This window comes from Mustela nivalis (assembly GCF_964662115.1).
Source record: "Mustela nivalis genome assembly, contig: HAP1_SCAFFOLD_553, whole genome shotgun sequence".
Classification (NCBI taxonomy): Eukaryota; Metazoa; Chordata; class Mammalia; order Carnivora; family Mustelidae; genus Mustela; species Mustela nivalis.
Genome location: NW_028136106.1, coordinates 297,182 through 302,779, shown reverse-complemented (window position 1 = coordinate 302,779; position 5,598 = coordinate 297,182). Strand labels below are relative to the sequence as shown.

The window sequence follows — 5,598 nt, the reverse complement described above, 5'->3', positions numbered from 1 at the left end:
CTTCCCTCGCGGCTCCACTGTGCCCTGGGGAGAGAAAAGGGCCAGCCACACTGCACCAGGGCCGCAGCTCGGCCGCCCAGGAGCGGCAGCGGGCCTAGCCTGGAGCTCAAGCAGGGGCAGGGAGGCTGGGACTGGGCGGGGGACTGGGGTCCTGGAGTCAGTAGAAGAGCAGCAGAGCCGGCAGGGGGCGCAGCCAGGCCCCTCACTGGACAGGACAGACAGGAGGCTGGGCGAGGGCGCGCGGGTCTGCAGAGGCCTGCACCACTGTTTGCCGCCCCCCACACGCCACAGCTCGCCCGCAACTGCCTGCCCCGCCCACCGCCTTCTGTGGGCCCAGCGAACTCACTGAGCAAGTAGTGCCTCCCAGGGAGGCAGGGTTTCTGGGCTGGCAGGGCAGGGCGCTGGGGAGTGCATCGGTGCCCTGCTGACTCAGGTACTGAGGGGCTGGGGAGGGGTAGGGGCGCTAGGGAGAGAGGGAGGCTGTGTCCCTCCTGCCCGCTGCCACCTGCTGCTTCGTCCAAGGGAGCGGGAGGGGGGCCTGGCGGACAGGTTCCTGCTGCCCTGGTGCTCCTATGCCCCATAGCCCTTGCCCCACAGCCCTTGCCCCACAGCCCTCGCTCCACTTCTCGGTATCCAGGGAACCCGTGGGGCCCTACTGACATCAAGGGGCCCAGCACCACTGTGCTGACAGGCTTCTTTTCCAGAACTTGATGAAAAATTTTGTCCCTCAGAATCGCCGGGCTCCCCAGCCCGAGAGGAGCTGGCTCCGCGCGGCCTGGGCCCCACTGGGCCCCCTCCACCTCAAGTGCCTTTTACCCAGGAGCCCCAGGATACCATTCCTTTCTGGCCCATGGACCCCTTCCCCCCACCCCACCCCCACACCTCTACTTTGGGCCTGAAACCACCCTGGGTTCACTTCCATCTCCGGCCCCCTACCCCACAGGTCCTTGTACACCTCCAGGCCTGACCCATGGCCCGTCTCACCTCTGGGGTCACTGAAACCCTTCCACTAGGGGGCCACTGGCATCTGCCATCCCAGACTCCCGGGACTCCCCTCCACCTTGGAGCTCCCTACCCTGTTTCCTCTAGGAACTGCTGTGCCTAGAGCACCGAAACCCCACATTCTCAAGCCAGCTGTCTTCGGGCCAGGGACTCAGGTATCCTCAGGGACCCTCCTTTCCGGGGCACATACTCCTCTCTGTGCAGGAGAGACCAGAGAGAGCAGCTTGGGGATCCTTCACTCCAGCTGGATGGAGGGGCAGAAGCTGGGGTGTGTGTGAGGGGCTGCTCACAGGTGGCCTCCCTGGGTAAGGAGCTTCCAGGAGGAAACTTCAGGGCGAGGCCATGATGTGGAAGCCTCAGGAAGCACTGGCTGCACAGACTCCAGGCTCCTGGCTTGGGCAGTGGGCATTTAGTGGCCAGAGCCCTACAGGACCAACCCCATCCAAACCCACCCCACCCTGGCTGGCTTTTTTGTCTTTAATTTGCACAGCAACCTTTTCTCCAGTATGAAATTGAAAACTTTGCTTTGGAAAGTTTTGTGTCCAGGAGGCTCCTGGGCATCCACTTACTTTATTTCCGGAGGCTAGTTGAGGAGGGTGGAGTCTTTGGGACCTTAACAGCAGGTCTCCTGATCCTTCCTGACTTCCTTTTTTTTTTTTTTTTAGATTTATTTATTTGAGAGAGAGAGAGAGATAAAGAGCACACCACGGAACACATGCAGGCACAGGTGAATGGGCCAGGTGAATGGACCTGTGCCAAAACAAAGAGTCAGATGCTCAACCAGCTGCAACCACCACCCCCCGTCCACCTTTTACAGATGGGTTACATCTACCCACTGTTAGGTGCTTTGCCTGGACCCGGCTAGTCTTACAGCAGTCCTAGGACACTGTCTCTTGCCCAGTGTCTCTGGTCAGTACCAACCCATGCCTCAAGTGTGGGAATGACTTCTTCCTGACTCCTTTTTTTTTTTTTTTTAAGATTTTTTATTTTATTTTATTTATTTGACAGAGAGAGATCACAAGTAGGCAGAGAGGCAGGCGGAGAAAGAGAGAGGAGGAAGCAGGTTCCCTGCTGAGCAGAGAGCCTGATGCGGGACTCGATCCCAGGACCCTGAGATCATGACCTGAGCCGAAGGCAGCGGCTTAACTCACTGAGCCACCCAGGCGCCCTTCCTGACTCCTTAACTCCCTGTCCAGCCTGGGTTGCCCACCCCCCTCCAGGCTGTCCTAGTTGTATATATTGGATCTCAGTAGATTGTGGGCACCATCAGATCCTCACCTGTTGTGGCCGGCGCAACAAATCAACCAGGAACATGAGGGTAAGAGGGTGAAGAAAAGAAATCGAGAAGCAGAGATATGGGGGACAGGAGGAGCACTGAGGAGGATGTCCAACAGTGCTAAGTTTATTCAAAGCATTAAGGCCATATATATAGTGACATTACATCTGTGTTTAGTTAAGCAACTACGGTTCCTCATGATGCCAAATGGCTGATGCCAGTACAAATACAGCAAACCTGAAAGTAATTTATGGGCTGTACTAAGGCAGCAAGGACCAGCAACGAACTTTTTAGCCCAACCGAATTGTTCTCATTTGTTTAGTAAGCGTGTGGGAAGTCACGTAGACGAGCGCACAACACATAGCACAGACTCTTTCCCAGTGCTACTGAACTTTTCCCGTCCTAAACCTTTTGTTAGGTTATTTGGACTTTAAAGGAGGCACAAGTCAGGGTCTGGTTTGGTTCTCGTCTCAAGCCTTATTGCGGCCTCCCACACTCACCGAAATGAGAACATGGCTCAGGGTTATGGAGTGAATATACCCTTTAGGAAACATTAAAGGACATAGCATAACTGGTCCGGGGTCACCCAGCCTGTGAGAGGCATGGGTGAGATTCAGACTGCACTGGGTGCCACAGCCATTATCAGCTCACCTTAGTGTCCAACCTGGTCCCAGAAGGTTCCTGCTCAGGACTTTGCTTTGTGCTGAGCTGGGCTTGCTTCCTGCCTTTGAAGCCATTTTCACAGTGTATCCCCAGCCCACCCTCTCACATTGAGCATCAGGGCTGCCTTGGCTGGCCTCTGTTGATCGTGCCATTCCTCTCAATCCCTCTGTCACCCCTCCTGCCCACTGTCCTACTGCCCTCTGTCCGGTGGGCCAAGTTCTGAGTTTCTTACCTGCACTTCCTCTTAACTGTGCTCTGTTGAAATCCTCTCTAACAGGGAAGACCTGCTTATCAGAGCAGCTTGATTTGGAATCCATCTCCCCTGGAGGTCAGAGCTTATGACCATCATGTCCCCAGCCTCAGCACTGGGGATGCCTGCCCAGCCTATTCTGGGTGCTCGTGGAGCTCTGGGATCTTGGAGAAGATTTGCCATGAAAATAAGCATTTATACATAACACGGAAGAGAAGATTTGAGGAAATTGAGTGAGTGTCATCTGGTAATGTTTGTGTTAGGATGGTTCTGAAATTTCTGGGCCCTGAGTTACCAAGAACCCTAGGTTGCCCAGCTGGAAGGACCTCAGATAGATCAGCTGGGCTCCTCACCTCATTTGACAGATGGGAAGTTGAGGCCCAGAGCTTAGTGCCACAGAGCAGGAGTGAGGAGAGATGTTAGTGACAGGAAGAAACCATAGGGTAAGCACAAAGTGGCTGAGCCTGGTCTTTGTTTATGCAAATGAGTTGCTAAAACAGTGGGCCTGAGGCTGCTGACTCTATCTAGTGGCCAGCAAGAAGTAACACCAGCCCACACCTTCTGAGGTTTAACTCCTGCCAGGAATGATTCTCAATGTTTTATTTGTGGGCACCTGGGTGGCTCAGTTGTTCAGCTGAGGTTATGCTCCCAGGGTGCAGGGATCTAATCCTCACCAGGCTTCCTGCTCAGTGGGAAGCCTGCTTCTCCCTTTCACACTCCCCCTGTGTGTGTTCCCTCTCACCCTGTCTCTCTCTCTCTGTCAAATAAATAATAAAATCTTAAAACAAGAACAACAACACCAAAATGCTTTATTTGCCTTAGGAGATAGGGTCTGTTATGGCTACCATTTTAATGCATGGAAATATGGGCACAGGGGAGCTAAAGGAGTCCAAGGTCACACAGCTTGCAAGTGGAGGAGCCAAGATTTGAACATTGGGCAGCCTGCCTCCAGAACCTGTATCATTTTTTCCCCTTGTGTATGTTATTTTTAAAAACCTTTCCCTGGGCTCTCTTCTTCGGCGCTGCCTGCGGAGGTGGCAGCCATCTGTTACTGGGCATCATGGCTGCCCTCAGACCTTTGGTGAAGCCCAATATCGTTAAAAGGAGGACCAAGAACTTCATCCGGCACCAGTCAGACCGATATGTCAAAATTAAGCACAACTGGCAGAAGCCAAGAGGCATTGACAATAGGGTGCGCAGAAGATTCAAGGGCCAGATCTTGATGCCCAACATTGGTTACGGGAGCAACAAGAAGACAAAGCACATGTTGCCCAGTGGCTTCAGGAAGTTCCTAGTGCACAACTTCAAGGAGTTGAAGTGCTGCTGATGTGTAGCAAATCTTACTGTGCAGAGATTGCTCAAAACGTCTCCTCCAAGAACCGCAAAGCTATTGTGGAAAGAGCAGCCCAGCTGGCAATCAGAGTCACCAATCCCAATGCCAGGCTGCGCAGTGAAGAAAATGAATAGACAGCTTGTTGTGCACGTCATATTTGTGTTAATAAAAGCATAAAACTAAAAAAAACAAAAAAGCAAAAAAACCCTTTCCCTGAATTCTAACAGAGATGTGTAAACATTGTTAAGCATGTAGTTTATTGATCATCACAAAGCTTAGGTTCTGAAGCATTGCAGCAAGCTGGGGTGGGCTTTGATGTCAGACCTGGTTGGAATCCAGTTTCTGGTGCTGCATGACCTTAGGTGACTTACTCAGCCTCAGTTTCTGCACTGAGTTTGGCAGCCGTGTGATGAGTAGATCGTGTGACAGTGCCTAGAGGGTTTGGTGCCTGGCGAGTGTTTAATAAATGGTTTTCTCTTCTTAATAATAAAGATTCTAAGTTGTGTTGGTTTTGTTAAGCAGTCCGAATACCTTCCTCATCGGTCAGTTGCCTGTCAGTCGCCTTGTAGGTACTTGTGAGGAGTCACTTTGGTAAGTCACTATATATAGCTGAAACATTTGGGGGTAGTTGGGGGACACCCCCCCCTGCCCCCACTGCCCCTGCATTGAAAGTCTGTAATTTAAAATGTTCCACCTGTGCCTGTTTTTTTTTGTTTTTTTTTTTTTTTTTTTAAACATAACCACTTTGGGACAGTGAAAGTTATGTCTTCTCCTTAGGGTTGTGACAGAGCCTTTGGGGACCTGTAACAGCTTACTTCCAGTTTCTGTCTGGCATGCTGATAGGCCAGAACTTATTTTAACAACATTCCATCACATGCCAGGCACCTGGAAGGAAGAATATGTTGAACTTCTCGGAAATTATTTTTTGGAACTGTTTTTATCCTGAGGAATAACCCATTTAAAAATTGAATGATCTTTATGGTTGACTTTTCCACTCTACATAATGCAAACTGAAAAACTCGTTGTTTTCAGCTGCTTCTGCAGCAGTGGGAAGAGCAAGCCTGTGGGGTCCTC

The 5,598-nt window shown here is 51.7% G+C and overlaps 1 pseudogene across 1 annotated transcript; it reads left to right on the top strand.

The window, feature by feature from the left end:
* Nucleotides 1–4,197: 4,197 nt before the first annotated feature.
* On the top strand, nucleotides 4,198–4,702 carry LOC309857249 (large ribosomal subunit protein eL32 pseudogene; annotated as a pseudogene). The gene has a single exon. The product of its transcript is annotated as a large ribosomal subunit protein eL32 pseudogene (transcript).
* Nucleotides 4,703–5,598: the final 896 nt, after the last annotated feature.